Below are 20,303 nucleotides of genomic sequence, written 5' to 3'. Positions count from 1 at the left end.
ATGTTAACAAAAATGAACAGCTTTTAAAAATAAATACTTCATTCTCATCATAACCCCACCATTAGAATCTTAACATACACCTAAAATGTAGTATACAAAAAAACAAAAAGCTTGAACTATCATTAGTTAACATACTTTCTGCAATATTCAAGACACTGTCCAGAAAATTTGACCTGCGACCCTGAACTTTAGGACTCATGGGTCTATATTCAAGGTAAAATACTAACTGCAATTTTCTAATTGTCATTGACATCCTATTACAATTTGGATAGTTAGTTGACTTTTTATACTATTACTCTACAGCTCCTTGGGGCAAGAAGTTTCATTTTCACTATCATAATCGTCATCGATTTTTTCTGGTGGCGTTTCATACCCAAAATTTTTTTTCACTATTCATGTGCCCAAAGGTTTGTTGCAAGTTCATTTCTAAAGTTGATATGTCCTCAGATTGGACTTTATCCATATTCTTTCCCATCATCAACAATTCAGCATACTTGATTAGGAATGCACCACAATCAGTCCTAAAAATGATTTTAAGATAGGGAGTCAATTAAACGATACCTTTAATAAATAAATCTTAAGTACATATAAATTATATAGCAAATGACAACGCTTAGGATCTAGCTTACATGTGTTTCAATCCGGCCTCATATGGTTCACTATATATGGATCGGCCATGATTATTGTCTCTCTATGCTGATGCATACAAATGCTTGCAAGCATTGTCAAATTAGTATGTTTGATCTCATGGACATGTTACTGTAATTTATCTTTGAGGTCACAACCTTTCGAATTTAGAAGCATATGAAAAGTTGCAGCTCTCTTTTCCAACCCAACTTGGTTATAAGCCTTTAGAAGTCTATTGCAGCTGGAGCTATCAAAATCTGTCGCAGCAGATTAATTTAACTAATCAATAATTTCTCCAGCATCCTTCATATGTCCAAGCATGAGATATGATGAGAGTATGCAAACATAACATTAGATGCATCAATCGTGAGACCAAATTAGTAGCAGAATATACATAAAGACATACAATATATTACAGTGTTGAAAAAAATAAACAACTTCTAAATATAAATACTTCATTCTCATCAAAACTCCACCAACAACATCTTAATATGCACCTAACAACACCGAAAATGCAGTATACCAATAGACAAAAAGCTTGAACTATCATTAGTTAACATACTTTTTGCAAAATTCAAGACACTGCTGATACCCAATTTTTTTCTATATTTTTATATGCAAAATACCTTTCAAAATAGCATGTATGTGCATATATAAGCATGTCCCAAGGTCCCATTATTTTCCCTTAATTTTTCAAAGATTTTTAAATCAATTTATTGCCCTATTCTATCAAGAAAAACCCAATAATTGTCCCCAAAATTATCATTTTGGTGATTCACTTATTAGATTCTCATATTTATACTAAAATATAGCTAATACAATTTTTGCATATTTTGACAAATTTATTTACTATTTGTTAAGCTAAATTACATATAATTGCAATATTAGCCTATTTCAAGATTTAATTGTGTTTATAATTATAAAATTGACTCCAATATTTTTATTTTCATCATTATATATTATTAATTATTTTAGTACCTTTAATTTACTCCCTGAAATTAATTTACTATTTTTTATAATTTTTAAAGTGAAAAATTGGCTATTTAAATAATAGCCAAATTCATTTCAATTTTAACCTAAAATTTGACCAGAAATTGGACCCCAATTTCCAGCCCAATTTCAATTAAAACCCGACCCAGGCCCCAATTACCCCTACCCGACCAAAAACCTTATTAAATCCTAGATGTTGATCTAAAAGATCAACGACCCTCACTCTTACCATTTTAATTCCAAATGACCCCCCAATACCCCTCATTTCCTCACTCGTCTCTATTTCTCTACCTCTGGTTCTCTCTAGAACCTTTCCCCTTTCACCTCATCTCCAATGAGTTCCCTTCATCTTCTCCGGCCACCTTCTGACCTGAATCTTGGTGGTTTCACCACCCACCAAGCCACCTATGGCTCTTCGCGTTTGGTTACTGGAGCTTCATAACTCGACCATGAAAAGTTGGGTCCGGACTTCTGTTGATTCAAGTTCCATGGCCATCTCTAGCCTGCTCCAGTGAGCCATGCCTGTTTCGAGCCTGGCCTCGACTCCTCATGCTTAGATCCAACCATTTCTCATCGTTTGGGTTCCTCTGAAAACCCTAGCTTTTGAGGTTTTTTTGATCTCTTTAGATATATTCCAGATCTATGCTTTCCCTAAGGTTTTTAAACGATTTCCTTTCAAAAAAACTTATGCTTTCAAAACCATTTCTTTTTTTTCGATCTAGGATTTTCTGAGTTATTTAGATGTTGCTCCAATTTTCTCTTTCTTTCATGTGTTTATTCTACTGTATTTGTTACTGTGTTCTTGTGTGTTTCTTATTAAGGTTCCTCTACTGTGTTCTGATTAGTTTTCTTCTACTATGTTTCACATTAGTTTCTTCTACTAGGTTTCGTATACTGTGTTCTGATTAGTTTTCTTCTACTATGTTGTGTATTAGTTTCTTCTACTATATTTTCTTTGAGCGTTTCTAATGTGTTTCACATGTTACTCTTCTACCATGTTTCTCATGAGTTTCTGTTGTTCAAGGAACATGTTAAAGGTTTCAGTTCTCTTCTTGTCTGCACTATGGCCTGTTTATAAGACCTACTGCTTTTCTCTATGTGTCTCTTTGAAACTGGTATGTATTGATTTAAGCTTTAGCACCACGACAATGTATTTATTTAATGCTTTTGTATCCATGTCTACTTACTGTTTTTGTATAGTTCAACACTTAAACTAGTATGCTGATTTGTTTCTGCCTGTTTCTATTATGAATCCCAAACCCCTGCCCCCTATGTGTTTGAGCTACGGTTTAAGGCATGAAAATATGCAAATTATTGTCCATGAATTAAATTTGATCCCTTGGGATCCTAGCCTCAAAATAGTGTGTTCTAACAAGCTTATGGGTGTGCTAGCATTCTCCATTACTGGGTATGCCCACAGCCTGCCCTTGCCTCTTTACAATCTCCCCATTCCCCTGAACCCCTATGTGTACTTATTTTTAAGTGTTTCCCTTTCCCTTTCCCTTTCCCCCTCTTAGAATTTTGTTCCCGCACTTGCACTCTCTCTTAGTCTTTAAGTTCTGCCCCCCTCTTGTGAGCCTTGCCTTGGGACCTTGAGTTCCCTCTGAACTTGGACAATTGAGGGTTGGTCTTTCCCCACTGCACTTTTCTTAATCTGGTAATACATTTGGGTGTGAGCACTGCCCGATGTTCATTTGAGACTCTTACGGAACTCTGACACACTCAAATGGGATAAAGGCTTTGGATCATGAATCTCTTGGAGTTGGTTTACCTCATATTTCAGACATAAAGTCTGAATCAGGCTCTCCTTGATTGTACTTTTGATTTCTAATGTATTCTTTTACTTTATTCTGGGCTGTAATAATTTTGTAATAACATTTGGGGCTGATTAGTGAAAAGGGCGGGTAATTATGTATGTAAAAAGGGTAGATACCATGTCTGTAGGAATTCTGAATTCTACATTCTCACATAAATATCATGTCTATAGGAATTCTGAATTCTGCATAGATACCACGTCTATAGGTTTTCGAATTCTGCACATTCAAATGCATATAAAAAGCGTGTCTATAAGGAATTCTGAATGTCCATTTTCATATAGAAATCATGATCATAGGTTTGTTACTCTCGTCTAGAAATCATGCCTATAAGTCAATCCGAATTCTGCATATGCATATAGAAAATATGCCTACAGGTCTTTCTGAATCCTGTATATCCATTTTCTCATATAGAAATCATGTTCATAGGTCTTAAACAAATTTCTTCACCTAGATACCATGCTCATAGGACTTAAACATTCAATTGCACTTAGGTATCATGTCTTAAACAGAATTCAGCATCTAGATATCATGTTCATAGGTTTAAGACGAGTCTTCTGCATTTTTTATACTACGTCTACAAGGTTTTAAAATCAGTAACGCCTAGAAACATGCCTATAGGAGTTTCTAATTGAATCTGATTTGCCTTACTTAATGTTAGATATAAAATCAGTAACAATAGATGTTGTCAGTTGCAGAGCTTATAATCAATTTGTTTAAATTCTGCCTTTCTTTTAATAATCTGAATCTCTCACTTAGCTAGTTTAACGAGTTTGCATATAAGGTTTCAAATAATTCATTTTAAGTTTTACTGTCTTTTGAATCATGCCTATAGGATCTTTGTCCTAACACTTAGGCAAGCCTTAGGGTAATATCTTCAAACTGAATCTGTGCTATTAACCACAACCAGCAGGCAGACCTGACTCGGGCTTCTTATCTGAATTATGTAATCAATCAGTCTGCCTCAACCTTTAAGTTCTTTATCAGACCATAAACAGTATGTGAAAGTCATGCCAATTATGTGTTTTCTTTGCTCAAGGAGGTATATCTGAGCATTTTACTTGTTATGTGCTTTCCCCAACTTGCTATACATGTTTTTTGTATGTCGCCTTAGAATTTTGCCTTTGAAACTACAAATAAGTCTAATATCCTTCCCTCTTAGTATTAGTAGTCCTAAATGCCTCCGAACTGATAGGATTGGGATGGGTAATAGCATGCAATAAGTAATCAAGACCATTTCGCGCTTTAATACCTTAACAGGGTGGGAAGGGTAGATATGGATATGATGACCGCGATAATGTCACATGTAGCCCCTCATTGAAGAGTGATTACCGGGCATTATGTGGGGCAATCCATATTATTAATAAACCTAGGACCCCCCTTTCCCTTCGTTTTTTTGTTTCTTCTAAAGATTTCAAACTATTTCTTTTAAGAAAATCAGCTTCCTTTTAATTCTTTCCAATTTTGTTTGTAACCATTATGTGAAAATCCCCTCTTATTTGAAGTTTTATTTGCCTACACGTTACTTGCACCTAAGTCCACAACAATAGTCTGGCCGGGAACCACATTAGTGGATTCTGAGGGGTGTCTAACACCTTCCCCTTGGAATAATTTCAAGCCCTTACCCAATCTCTGGTTACTCAAAATCAAACCCTCTTGGTGTCCTAATGAACCTTAATCATTAGGTGGCGACTCTTCAATTCAAAACCCAAATTCCCAAAAGGGAATGAGTTATCCTCCCAAATGTCATAAACCCGATTTCTCTCGAGAAAAAGGGGGCGCGACAGACACTTTCCTGAAAATTTGAACTACGATACTAAACTTTAGGACTCATGGGGTTGTATTCAAGACAAAAATACTTTCTACAATACTCTAATTGTCATTGACATCCTATTACAATCTGGACAGTTAGATGACTTTCTATACTACTATACTACAAATCCTTCGGGCAAGAAATTTTATTTTCACAATCATAATTGTCACCAACTTTCTCCGGTGTCGTTTCATAAATATAATTTATTTTCCACTCTCCTTGTTCCCAAAGGGTTGCTTCATGTTCTTTTCTAAAGTTTGATATGTCCTCAGGTGGAATATTTCCACATCCATTCCCATCATCAACAATTCAACATACTTGATTAGGAATGCACCACGGTCGGTCCTAAAAATATTAAGATACAAAGTCAATTAAATATTATCTTTAATAATAAATCTAAAGTATATATAAATTATATATCAAGTGACAACACTTACAATCCAGTTTGTTTGGGGTGATATTTTTCCCTGGATATCAAATTTATTGAATGCATTTTCAAAGGACTTATGATGTTTCTACAACCGTGAGAACTTTAGAAGGTAGGGGATCATGTGCGCATACATTTCAATGTGTTTCAATCCAGCCTCATATGGTTCACTATATATATATCTTTGTGCTGCTGCATACAAATGCTTGCAAGCATTCTCAAATTAATATGCGTGATTTAATAGACATGCTACAATGATTCATATATGAGGTCACGTTTGTTATGAAAGCAATTGTAAAGCTACAACTCTCTGTTCCAAGCAACCTTGGTTATAAGCCTTTAGAATTCTATTGCAGCTGGACCTACCAAAATCAGTCGCAGCAGATTGCTTTCACTGATTAATAATTTTTCCAAATTACTTCATACGTCCAAGTATGAGATATGATGAAAGTATGTAAATATTATATTAGCTGCACCAATTATGAGGCATAAATAGTAGCAGAATATACAGAAAGACATAATAGTATATTACAATGTTGACAAAAATGAACAGCTTTTAAAAATAAATACTTCATTCTCATCATAACTCCACCAGTAGAATCTTTACATGCACCAGAAATAATGTATACAAAAAGACAAAAAGCTTGAACTGTCATTAGTTAACATACTTTTTGTAATATTCGAGACATTGTCCTGAAAATTTGAACTACGACACTGAACTTCAGGACTCATGGGTCTGTATTCAAGGTAAAAATATTTACTGCAATATTTTAATTGTCATTGACATCCTATTACATTATGAACTGTTAGCTGACTTTTTATACTATTACTCTACAGCTCTTTGGGGCAAGAAGTTTCATTTTCACTATCATAATCATCATCGATTTTGTCTGGTGGCGTTTCATAACAAAAATTTCTTTTTCACTATCCATGTGCCCCAAGGTTTGCTGCAAGTTCATTTTTAAAGTATGATATGTCCCCAGATTGGAATTTATCCATATCCTTTCCCATCATTCATAACTCAACATACTTGATTAGGAATGCACCACAATCAGTCCTAAAAAAATAATTTAAGATAGGGAGTCAATTAAACAATACCTTTAATAAATAAATCTAAAGTACATATAAATTATATAGTAAATGACAACGGTTACGATCTACCTTACATGCATTTCAATCCGTCATCATATGGTTCACTAAATATGGATCAGCTATGATTATTGTCTCTCTATGCTGATGCATACAAATGCTTACAAACATTATCAAATTAGTATGTTTGATCTCATAGACATGCTACTATAATTCATCTTTGTTGTCACAATGTCACGACCCGGATTTTCCACCCTCGGGAGTCGTGGTGATGCATACTCATGAAAGCTAGGCAAGCCGAGAATTACTAATTTTGTTACCTTTTTTACTTAGGCTTTTAACAGTTCAATTTAACAGGCGATCAACAATGGAATAACTATAATAATAAAATAAACGCGGAAGACGAAATCTGATAATATCACTAAATACTAATACGGAAATCCAAAATACAACTCTACCCAAAATTGGTGTCACAATGTCACGGACTATCTACGAGTACTACAAACAGGGTCGGAAGGAAAATAATACAAATCTGTCTCTGAAATACATAAAAATAGAATGAAAAGATAGAAGGGGACGCCACGGCCTACAGACGTCTGCATGACTACCTCGGGTCTCCGCTGCTGGACTGAAGGCAGCAACCTCTCTATGGTCCAAAAGCTCCAACACCGGGATCTGCACACAATGTAGAGTATAGTATCAGCACAATTGACCCCATGTGCTGGTAAGTGTCAAGCCTAACCTCGATGAAGTAGTGACAAGGCTAGGACAAGTCTACCAAATAAACTTATGCAGTTATATCATATACAACAAATAATAACAACAGAACTAAAGTTAAAATTGGGAAAGGGAAACATGCTATGGGGGATAACAAGTACAAACAAAATTTCAGTAAAGAAGCGTAAAGAACGCCAAAATTCAACTATAAGCAAAAATAAGGAGAACAATAACAAGTGCATGACATCACCCTTCGTGCTTTCACTCTCGTTCTCACCATAAGAATCAATATATTTGGCACAGCATCACCCTTCGTGCTTTTACCTCACATAATCATGGCACGACATTATCCTTCGTGCATTATCACTCATATCATGGCACGACATCACCCTTCGTGCTTTTATATTTACAATATCGGCATGCATCATCCTTCGTGCATTAACACTCACTTACAAATATCACGCACAACATCACCCTTCATGTCTTTACCCAAGAAACAATCACAGGCAATTCGGGCAAGGGAACCAATAAAATCACAATAGAATCAAGGGAACAATAGATAACAATAATATCCTGGCAAGGAAAACAATATCATGAACAATAATATCCCGGCAAGAGAAACAATATCATGAATAATAATATCCCGGCAAGGGAAATAATACCATAAACCTCTTCTCTTTTCCACAATTACTTCACAACTCAATTCTCAAATTGAGCCAATGCTCTAAAATGTTCAATTACCAAGAACACTTCCATGAGCCTTGTTCAACATTAAAATCATCATATTAAGCATGGACAATACATAATAGAGTTAAAACAATCATAATATAAGACTCGATCATAATGTAAGACTCACGGGCATGCTTGACACCAACGTCTAGATACTCGTCACCATACCTATACGTCGTACTCAACAATTAACACATAACAAATAACACTACGACTCCTATTTCCTCAAGCTAAGGTTAGACCAAATACTTACCTCAATGCCATGAATACAATCAAGCATCAATTGCCGCTTTACCCCTCGATTCCACCACCAATTCGCTTGTATCTAGCCATAATTTACTTAACGATATCAATAAATGCTAAATGAATCAATTCTAATATATGAAAATAGATTTTCTAATAATTTCCCCAAAAATTCAAAAATTAACCCCGAGCCCGCTTGGTCCAAACTTGAAATTCGGACCAAAACCCGATTACCCATTCACCTCCGAGCCCGGATATACAATTGGTTTTGGAATCCGACCTCAATTTGAGGTCTAAATCCCCAAATTTCGATATTCTTAAGTTCCACCCAAAATACCCAATTTCCACCATGAAAACCCTAGATTCTAGGGTGAAATCTTGTAAAAGAAGTTAAGGAGTGAAAGGAATGAATTAAAAATCACTTACTTGTGTTTTGGGGAAGAAAGAGTGTCTTTGAAAATTGCCTCTTTTGTTTTAGTGTTTTGAAAAAAATAAAAAATGGCTGAAAAGTTCCATTTATATATACCCCTCTCAGACCCTCACCGCTGACCGCAGAAAAAGGACCACGGCCGCGGAGCTCCACCGCGGACCGCAAAATATTGAGCACGGCCGCGAAGATATAGCCTTTCCCACCTCTAACCACAAAAAATCTACCGCGGTCGCGAAGTTTCACTACGGACCACGAAGCCCATTTCAGAGACATGCAACTTCTCTGAACCTACAACAGTTATGTTCTAAATCTAAATTCACTCCGTGGCCTATCAAAAACTAACCCGAGCTCTCGGGACTCCAAACTAACCATGCACGCAAGTCTAAGAATATCATACGGACTTACTCGTGTGATTAAATCATCAAAATAACATCAACAACCTTAAATTCAACCTCAAATTCATACAATTACTCAAGAAAATCGAAACTTTTATTTTCTCTCAACTATAGGTACGTTTTATACCAAACCTTTTTCGATTCTTACCAAATTCCACAAATTCAACCAAATATTGGTTTAAACTTGTACCGGACTTCGTATGCCCGATACTATCAAGAAATTACATCAGTTCACTTCTAAAAGCCTTTAATTTTCCAGCAAATAATTTTTCTTTAAAAATTCTTTCCTTGGGTTGGGGACCTCAGAACATAGAATTTACTTTCAAAACGAGTGATGAACTTTTGGTTCATCACACGCAACTTTTTGGATTTAGAAGAAAATGAAAAGTTGCCGCTCTCTTTTCCAACCCAACTTGGTTATAAGCCTTTAGAAGTCTATTGCAGCAGGAGCTATCAAAATCTGTCGCAGCAGATTAATTTCACTAATCAATGATTTCTCCAGCATCCTTCATGTGTCCAAGCATGAGATATGATGAGAGTATGCAAACATAATGTTTGATGCACTAATCATGAGAGCAAAATAGTAGCAGAATATACACAAAGATATAACGGTATATTATAGTGTTGACAAAAAAAGAACAACTTCTAAAAATTAATACTTCATTGTCATAAAAACTCCACCAGCAACATCTTAACATGCAGCTAAACTGCACCAGAAATGTTGTATACCAAAAGACAAAAAGCTGGAACTATTATTAGTTAACATACTTTCTGTAATATTCTAGGCATTGTCCTGAAAATTTGAACTACGACACTGAGTTTGAGGACTCATGGGCCTGAATTCAAGATAAAAACACTTTCTTCAATATTCTAATCGTCATTGACATCCTATTACATTCCGGACAGTTAGATGACTACACCACAACTCCTTTGGGGAAGAAGTTTTATTTTCACTTTCATAATCGTCACCGATTTTCTCTGGTGTTGTTTCATAACCAAAATTTCTTTTCCACTCTCCATGTGTTCTAAGATTTGCTGCAAGTTTTTTTTTGAAGTTTGATATGTCCTCAGGTCGAAATTTATCGATATCCTTTCCCATCATTGACAATTCAACATACTTGATTAGGAATGCACCACAATCAGTGCTAAAAAAAATTTAAGATAGGTAGTCAATTAAACAATATCCTTAATAAATAAATCTAAAGTACATATAAATTATGTAGTAAATGACAACACTTATGATCCATTTGTTTCGGTGATCTTCGCCACTGAATATCAAATTTATTGAATGTATTTCCAAAAGACTTATGGTGTTTCTCAAACTGTGAGAATTTAGTAGGTGGGGATCATGTGCATATACATTCAATGTGCTTCAATCTAGCCTCATATGCTACTGTGATTATCTATGGGGTCACAACCTTTCTGAATTAGAAGCAACTGGAAAGCTACAGCTCTCTCTTCCAACCTAACTTGGTTATAAGTCTATAGAAGTCTATTGCAGGTAGAGCTATCAAAATCTGTCGCAGCAGATTGTTTCCACTGATCAATAATTCTCAAGCTTCCATCACATGTCCAAGCATGAGATATGATGAGAGCATGCAAACATAATGTTAGCTTCACCAATCATGCGACCAAAATAGTAGTAGAATATATACAAAGACATAACAGTATTTTATAGTTTTGACAAAAAATGAACAACTTCTAAAAATAAATACTTCATTCTCATCAAAATTCCACCAGCAACATCTTAACATACACCTAAATTGCACTAGAAATGCAGTATACCAAAAGACAAAAAGCTTGAACTATCATTAGTTAACATACTTTCTGCAATATTCAAGATACAGTCCAGAAAATTTGAACTACGACACTGAACTTCAGGACACATGGGCCTAAATTGAAGACAAAAATAATTTCTGCAATAGATTAATTGCTATTAATATCCTATTACAATTTGGACAGCTATCTGACTTTCTATACTACTACACCACAACTCTTTTGGGCAAGAAGTTTTATTTTCACTATCATAATCATCACTAACTTTTGCTGGTGGTGTTTCATAACCATAATATCTTTTCCACACTCCATGCACCCACAGGTTTGCGGCAAGTTCTTTTCTAAAGTTTGATATGTCCTCAATTTGAAATTTATCGACATCCTTTCCCATCATCAACAACTCAACAAACTTGATTAGGAATGTAACACAATCAATCATAAAAAAATTTAAGATAGCGATTCAATTAAATAATATCTTTAATAAGTAAATCTAAAGTACATACAAATTATATAGCAAATAACAACACTTATGATCCAGTTTGTTTCGGTGATCTTGGACTTTGAATATTAAATTTATTGAATGCATTCCAAAAAAACTTATGATGTTTCTCAAACTGTGAGAACTTTAGAAGGCGGGGGATCATGCGCGTATCCATTTCAATGTGTTTCAATCCAGCCTCATATGGTTCAGTATATATGGAATCGTACACATCAACTTTTTTTTTTCATTCAAGTCCAATACCTCTAAAAAAATGTGCGACATCATCACTGTTTTCTGAAGGTAGTCGACATGGAAAAAAGATTTTATCAACCTCCGACCAAACAATTACATATCTCTAATTGTCATTCCACACATATGGTGTGAGATACAATTGATTTTCACCATATTAGAACTCATTTGAAGCATTTTCATTCAAATCCTCATACACAAGAAGCGTATAGTTATCGAAAATTATATCTATAGTTCCGCATTGAAATGGCTCAGCGCAAGGCTGGTTGCATTCCTTCTTCCTCAAATAATACAAGGTAATGTCAATATGCTTCATAAAAAGCAAAAACAAAACCCCATCAGTCATAAATAATTAAAAAATAATAAAGTAAGAAGAAAAAGAAATGCCTTGTAAATTATCAAATCTTACAATCAAGTACATAGCTACAATTTGAAAGCTCAAGGAAGAACATTTTGCTACTGATTTTTTGACAGTACAATTTGTATGGATTCTTTCTCACACCATTATCCTCGGCATAAATATCAATTTTTCCCCTGAAAAATTAAAAATAATATTAAAGTTAGAATGCTCAAATATTCAGGATAGTTAGTCCTCAATTCCAAATTAGCATCTTATATATTCTGGACACTTAGCCTGAACTTAAAGTTATCTGCTAAAGAACTCAGGACAATTAGTCCTCAATTCCTAATTAGCAGCTTATGAGTTCAGGACAGTTAGCCCTGAACATAGAGTTAGAAACTCAAAAATTTAGGACACTTAATCCTGAACTTAGAGTTGTAAGCTCAAAAATTTAGGACACGTAGTTCTGAACTTAGAATTGGTTGATCAAAATTTTAGAATACTTAGTCTTGAACTTAGAGTTGGAAGTTAAAAATTTAGGACACTTAGTCCTGAACTTAAAGTTGGAAGCTCAGAAATTAAGGACAGATAGTCCTCAATTCATAATTAGAAGTAGAAAGTTCAAGACACAATGCAAGCAATTTAGAAATAATGAATACATTTAGGAACCTACACTTTTTTGTGACCTTTCCTTTTCTCCTTCCCAACCACCCAATGAATATAACTTTTCATCATCTTTGGCATAATGAAAACCAATACTATCTCTCTCCCTTTTCCTAGTATACTGGTTAATGACTGCATTTTTATTTTTCTCTTTAAGCAAAACTACATATACATTAGTTTAGCTGCAAGACTTCAATTTCAAGACAAATTGTCCTATGAAGAAACTAAAAGTCAGGACATATTTTTTGAAATGTCCTGATAATTTGAAGTATGAATCTAATATTAAGGACACAATTTTATAAAATGTCCTCAACTTTTAGATTTTGACATGAATATAATAACTTAATACCTATGTTGGCCACTCTGTCTTCTTCTATTTCTTTAATAGACAATGGTGCTGAGATATTGCTTATACTTGTTCTATCCATTGCATTTTCTTTATCTTGAAACTGTTCTCCATGTTCTTTGCTTTCAATTTCACAAGATTTTGTAATATTTACAAGAGCAAACACAATTAGTACTTGTTACTAATTCTTGACTAAAACTAACACGTATAAGATCAAACATAACTCCATCTAACCGTTCGTAACAGTCAAGATCAAGCCATTTAAATCCTTATCTTGAGTAGCACTATTTTGACTTCCAAAATTGGCTCTAAGAGAGAGGGAGTTGTAGAGATATCATATGTTCCTTCTACATATCTGCAAGCAATCTCACTTATGCTTGTTCCTTGGGTATTTTCTATGTCTTGAGATTGTCTTCCACATCTGTCTTTTGAAATTTCCTCATCTTTTATTCCACTTCATCTTCCTTTCTTTTATTTTGCAATGCAAGCAAAACTACATATATATTAATTTGGCTGCAAGACATCAATTCAAGGACAGATTGTCCTATGAAGAAACTAAAAGTCAGGAAATATTTTTCTTGAATGTCCTTATGTTCTGAAATTTGACCTGAAGAAATTAAAATTCAGGACACAAAATTTCCAATTTCCAGCAGCTGGGCAATTGGATTTAGGATGGATGTTGATGAATTGGTTGACAAAATAGTGCATTAGTATCATTGGCAAGAACAACAAGACTCGATTGAATGACTTTCAAGACCCCAAATATATTGGTGACAATAGCTAGTCTATTCCATCGTATCGATTTGTAAAAGTATCACCAGGACTGAAAAATTCCAACTCGAATGTTCCATCAGAGGAAACAATTGTTTTACCATCTTTAATGAAATGAGTTATAGTTATGGTATCCCTTTGACTTAACCTTGTGAAGTAAAAGTATGGAGCAGAACAGGAGGAGGAGAAAGGAAAATGTTTCCATGGCTTTCTCTTATTCATATCTTTGTTGTATCTTTTTACAAAAATAGGAAAAAAGATTCAACTGTAAAGGATGGGTGATAACAAGTTATGATCTAAGGAAACTAGAAATAGTAAATGATGCAAAACATATACAACATGTTAATAGAATTTGTTGTATCCTTTGAGTATACATTATCTTGTTTGCAAGACCTCAATACCAAGAGAGATTGAGGTCTAGATATATTTTTTGAGATGTCCTGACAATTTGAAGTATGAATCTAAAATTCATGACTTAATACAGGCATTGAAGTTCAAAATAATATAATTCTTAAAAAAAGAACTTAATACCTATGTTATCCACCCTATCTTCTTCTATTTCTTTAAGAGCCAATGGAGTTGATATATTGTATATTCCTTCAGCATATTTAACTTGAGATTGCACTCCATCTTTTTTGCTTGTAGCTTCACAAGATTTTGTAACATTTACAAGAGCAAAAAAAATTAATACTTGTTACTAATATTTTACTGAAACTAATGTGCATCAGATCATCAAAATTGGATGTAACCTTGGTTAGCATCATTTTGATTTCCAAATTTGTCCTTAAGGGAGAGAGGTGTAGATATATCATATGTTCTATAACAATCGGCCGATCGTTTTGCTTTTTTAAATCCATGTTCCCCTAATTAAGACTCTCTGCATGTATTTTTACTTTTCTTTTTGACTTGCGAGGGATAGTTGGTTTAGGTTTGGAAGGGTTCAGATTAAAATCAGAGCACTTAGTTCCTTAATATTGGCCTAAGATGGCCAAGTTTAACTCGAGTCAATATTTTGAGTAAACGATCTCAGAACCAAGATTGGATGCTTCCAATAGGTTCCTATGATAACTTTGGACATAGGCGTGTGTTCGTATCGGGTTTTAGGTGATCTGGGAGCGTTTCAGCGCTTAATGTTGAAAGTTGGTTCATTAAAGGTTTTCTACTTCTTTGAATTTAGTTTGTAGTAGACTTTGTTGTTATCGAGGGAAATTTGGGATTTCAAGCCTGAGAATAGTTCTGTATGGTAATTTATGACTTATACGTAAAATTTGGTGTCATTCCAAGAAGTCTAAGTATGATTTGGTGCGTTCAGAGCTAGTTGAGAAGTTTGAAGTTCATAAGTTAATTTAATTTGATTTTGGGGTGCGATTCTTAGTTTCGTTGTTATTTTACATGTTCAGAAGGTTGGAGCAGGTTCGTATTAAGTTTATGAACTTGTTACTGCAGTTGGACGGGGGTCCGGGTGGCTCGGTGTAATGACCCGATAGGTCGTTTTGAGCATTTGCACTTCGCTCGGTAGTTTGGGAGCACGAGTAGCTCCATATGATGTATAAGTACTTGTGTGCAAAATTTGGGTTCGTTGCGAGTTGATTTGATATGTTTCGGCGTAAGTTTTTGGAAGTCGAAAGTTCATTAAGTTTGATTAGAGGTGCATTTCGTTGTTTCGATATTGTTATATGTGTTTTGATGCCTCGAGTAGGTCCGTAGTATGATATGGAACTTTTTGGTATGTTTAGACAGGGTCCCGAGGGGCTCAGGTGAGTTTCGGATAGGTCTGAGTTGTGTTGCGCTCGTTTTTCTTATGTTTTGACGTCGTTTCTTCAAGCATAAATGGTACCACATTGAACAAATGAGCTCCGATTTCTGTTTTTATTGAATCATTAGATCCGTATCGTAATTACGGAGCCATAACAAAAAGAATCGTCAAATTTGGACATCGTATGAGGATTTTATGGTCATTTTACTAAGAATTAGGTTGCTAGATTTTTATATTAATTACGAAATTGTCACTGCTGCGTATTTAAAAATGTGCATTATTTCCAAATATTGAAACTAATATATCTCCTTCAATATAAGGTCAAATGGAGTGATTCAAGAGCCTAACTTGACTAGAATTTTACAAGGAGTCCATTGGAGGTATCAAAAGTGAGTTTTGGGATATTTTGGCACACGAAACAAGGCAGAACTGTGTTAAAACGAGGGTTTTATGCATTTAACATATTTTGAGTTGGGGAGCTCGGAATTGGGCAATTTTTCGAGGCGCTTTTCACCATATGAATTGGGGTAAGTGTTATCTACTCGGTTTTGGATATATTTCATGAATATATCTTCGATTTTAGCTTTTGGTTGATGAATTTTAAAGAAGAAATTGGGGGTTTTGGCCTAAAGTTTCATAATATGAATTTTTGAGTTTTGAACACTGATTCAGAGTCGGATTTAAGTGAAACTAGTATGGTTGAACTCGTAAGTGAATGGTTGATTAAAGATTTGACCTTTTTCGATTGGGATTGGTTCCTTTATCATTGTTTGATGTATTTGAGTTGTTTTTGATTAGTTTCGAGTCATTCGGAGGTTGGACGCGCATGATAAGATTATTGGAGCATCGCTTGGCTTGCTCGGTGTCGAAATTGGCTTGTTTAAGATAAATAACTCTTCTAAGGTTAGTGTTGAGGGTATGAAACCCCAAACTATGTGTTATGTGATTGGTATTGAGGTGACGCACATGCTAGGTGACAGGCGTGTGGGTGTGCACCCTATGAAATGAGACTCCGTTGTTCCATGGCCCTATATAATGGCCCTATTTTGTTGATATTTGTGTTTTCATCATGTGATAAAGTAATTGAGTTGTCAATCATGCTAAATATCATGTTTAGGCTTTATGGTGATATCGTTTGTACCCATAGTGGTTATTTCTTACTGTCATCTCACTTATTTTTATTGATATTTTGTACTCAATTATATTCATGCATTCATATCGTATCTCAGTCTTAGGTGTTGTTGTTGATGCATCATATCATTATTGTTAGGCTAGTTTCATGACATTTTGAGTCCGTGAGCGAGACTGGAGATAGTGATGACTGAGTGAGGCAGAGGGCCTAATTGTGAGGATATAAATATACATATGGATCGGGTTGCACGTCGCAACGATATATAAATATATGGATCGGGTTGTACGCCACAACAATATATGGATCGGGTTGCATGCCGCAACGATATGTGGATCGGGCTGCACGCCGCAACGATATGTGTATCGGGCTGCACGCCGCAACGATATGGATCGGGCGGCATGCCGTAGCGATATTGGGTCGGGCTGCACGCCACAGCGATATAGCGCTTGGGCTGTAGGAGCCCGTCCAAAGTCTGTACACCCCCAGTGAGCGCAGTCGACTATATATATATATATCAGGCTGCACGCCGCAACAATTATTTTACAGCACCGAGTGATTTAGTGTGCTGAGTATTGAGCGTAGTAAGAGAGGATGCAAGGTAATGAAATTGATTACTCTGAGAGTGTGAGTACATGTTTCATCTCTGAGATACATGGCATTCACATGCATACATCACATACATGTATAGAGATGCATTCTTCTTCCTGCTATATAGTATCACGTCATTCATGACTTATTATATACATTGATACGTGGGTATGGAGAGGTACTTTATACTTGTTATTTGGAAAGAAAATGAAACATTTTATTTAGTGTGGAAAGGATATTTGGAAAATTACAGTTTTCAAACTTACTCGTACTTTTGGCATTTTCGGTAAGAGATCTGGGATTTTCTTTCAATGAGGTATTTGAAAAGCATGGCCATTTTCTGGATCTGTGAACAAGCTGAGTATTTTACTTTTGAGATATCTCTTTTATACTTAAATTTATGTTGTTAGGAACTGTTGTGAAAATATTGGCTTTGGACCCAATCTTGTGATAGCTCGTCACTGCTTTCAACATGAGGTTAGGTTTGTTACTTTTTGAGTACATGAGGTTGGTTGTACTCATATTGTACTTCCAGCACAGTGCGTACAGATCTCGGATGTCGATGTTGCTATGCTCAATGGTTGCTGGATTTGAAAGAGTACCCGCGTTCCTGCTGTAGTTGCCTTTTGTTCACGGTAGCCTTAGGCTATAAAATTCTGTTTATGTACTTTTCAAACAGACTGTGTAATTGTTCCATTGTTGCTTTGTAAACTCCATTCGTAGAAGCTCATGATTTGTACTACCAGTCCTTGGGAAATGTATAAGATTTAGATAATTCTCTTGTTTAATTATTTTATTAAATTAAATGAAACTGGATAAATGTTAACTGGCTTACCTAACGGGTTAAGTTAGGTTCCATCACGACTGGTGCATTTTGGGTCGTGACACTCGGGTGTATTTTGGACCGCCTAGAGCTAAGTCCAATACTATTGCATTACTGGTTTTGGTTTTCTTCTTTACGAATGTGGAGGTCCTCTCACGTTTGCGATGAAGGATTGGGCAGTTGGGTGATTTGTTCTTCGCATTCGCGATTAGGCGGTCGCGTTGACGAAGGTTTGAGGTCCTAGGGATATTTTATTACGAAGGCCATCTCGCATTCGCGTAGAAGCAAATGACCTGAGAGAGGGTCAACACCCATTACCCTTCGTGTTCATGAAGGTGCAGTCGTGTTAGCGATGCTCAGGCGGGCTAGGCCTTCGCGATCGAAAGACTTCCCTCACGTTAGCGATGAAGGTTTGATTGGCCTAGGGAGCTTCACCTTCGCGATCGCGAAGAAGTAAAATCTAGGCAGTGACTTTATTAAAATTGGACTTAGGCCATTTTCTCTAATGTTGATTTCCCTTGGCCGTATTTGAAGCTTCATGGAGAGGGGGTTTCACCTAGCTATTGAATGTAAGTGATTTTTATACAACGTAAGTTAAATACATAGATTATGGGTAGATTTTAACATGTAAAATATGGAAATTTTAGGTGTTTGTTGAAAACTTAGGTTTTGATAAAAATGTGACTAGACCACGAGAATGGTTATGGAATTGAGAAGAAACTATATATTTATGTTCGTGAGGTTATGGGTGACACTTATTTACAAAACAATACGCAATCCGGGCACACGGGCCCGTGGGTGAATTTAAGAAATCTTCCAAAGTGGGTTGGGTAATTACTCTAGTAATTAAATTATGAACTTTTGAGCATATATTAATTGGCGAAATGTTTAATATTTTATGGAAATTTATATTCTTTTATGGGCTTACCTTGGAGTTGTAAACACATAATTCGTAGTCCGAAGAGTTTCCCTCTTCCTATTGATTAGACCAATTGCCTCGTCAATATTCTCATATATATATAACAACCCGGTCAGCCGTTTTATGAGTTACGATCCCGCTCGGAATGGAATTCCGGAAATTTGAGTAGGTCTGTTGTGTCATTTGTGACGTGTGTGCAAAATTTCTAGTCATTTAGATGTGGTTTGATAGGTTTTGTCATCGTTTGCAGTATTCGGAAGTTTAGAAATCCTTAGGCTTGAATCCGAGGGTGATTTGGTGTTTCGATGTTGTTTTGAGTATTCCGAAGGTTGGAATAAGTTTGAATGGTGTCATGTAACTTTTTGGCATATTTGGTTGAGGTCCCGAGGCCCTCAGGATGAATTTGGGTAGTTGACGCAAAGTTTGGCTTTGAGTTGATACTGCTTATTTTTGCTGCTTCTGTCATTTCCGCACCTGCGGATTGAGGACCGTAGGTGCAAGGCCGCAAAAGCAATACGGAGATCGCAGATTTGTAGTTTTGGCCTTTAGGAGAAGAACCGCAGATGCGGTTCTTTGGACTCATCTGCGGCACCGCAAGTGCGGTTCCTGGGCCGCAGATGCGGTCTTGGACATTTAAGTGGAAACTGCATATGCGGTTACTTGGACCACAGAAGCGGTTGCGCAGGTGTGAGATTTGGACCACAGATGTGGAAGTTCTAGGAAGAAAGTATACAAGCTCCCCTTCGCAAATTTCAGTCATTTTTCCTCCATTTTGGATGATTTTGGAGCTCCAAGCCGTGATTTCAAGAGGGAATCGAGAGGTTTCAGTGAGGTAAGCTACTTGGGCTTTGTATTTCATGTTTGTGATGATTTTTCCACTACCTAATCATGAAATTAGTGGGGAATTTGGGGTGAAAGGAGTTTATAGTTTCTCGATTTTTTGTTGGATTCCGAGACGTGGGCCCGGGGCCTGGGTTTGAGTCAAATTCGGGATTTTTGATCTAATTTGATTATTTTCATATGGAATTCTTTCCTTTAGCATATATTGATGATAATATTCTGATTTTGGTTAGATTTAGAGCATTTGGAGGTCGAGTCGAGAGGCAAGGGCATCGCGAGTTAGAGTTTTGTTCGGTTTGAGGTAAGTAATGATTGTAAATCTTGTCCTGAGGGTATGAAACCCCG

This window comes from Nicotiana sylvestris, chromosome 6 (genome assembly GCF_000393655.2).
Source record: "Nicotiana sylvestris chromosome 6, ASM39365v2, whole genome shotgun sequence".
Lineage (NCBI taxonomy): Eukaryota > Viridiplantae > Streptophyta > Magnoliopsida > Solanales > Solanaceae > Nicotiana > Nicotiana sylvestris.
This window is presented reverse-complemented; position numbering follows the sequence as displayed.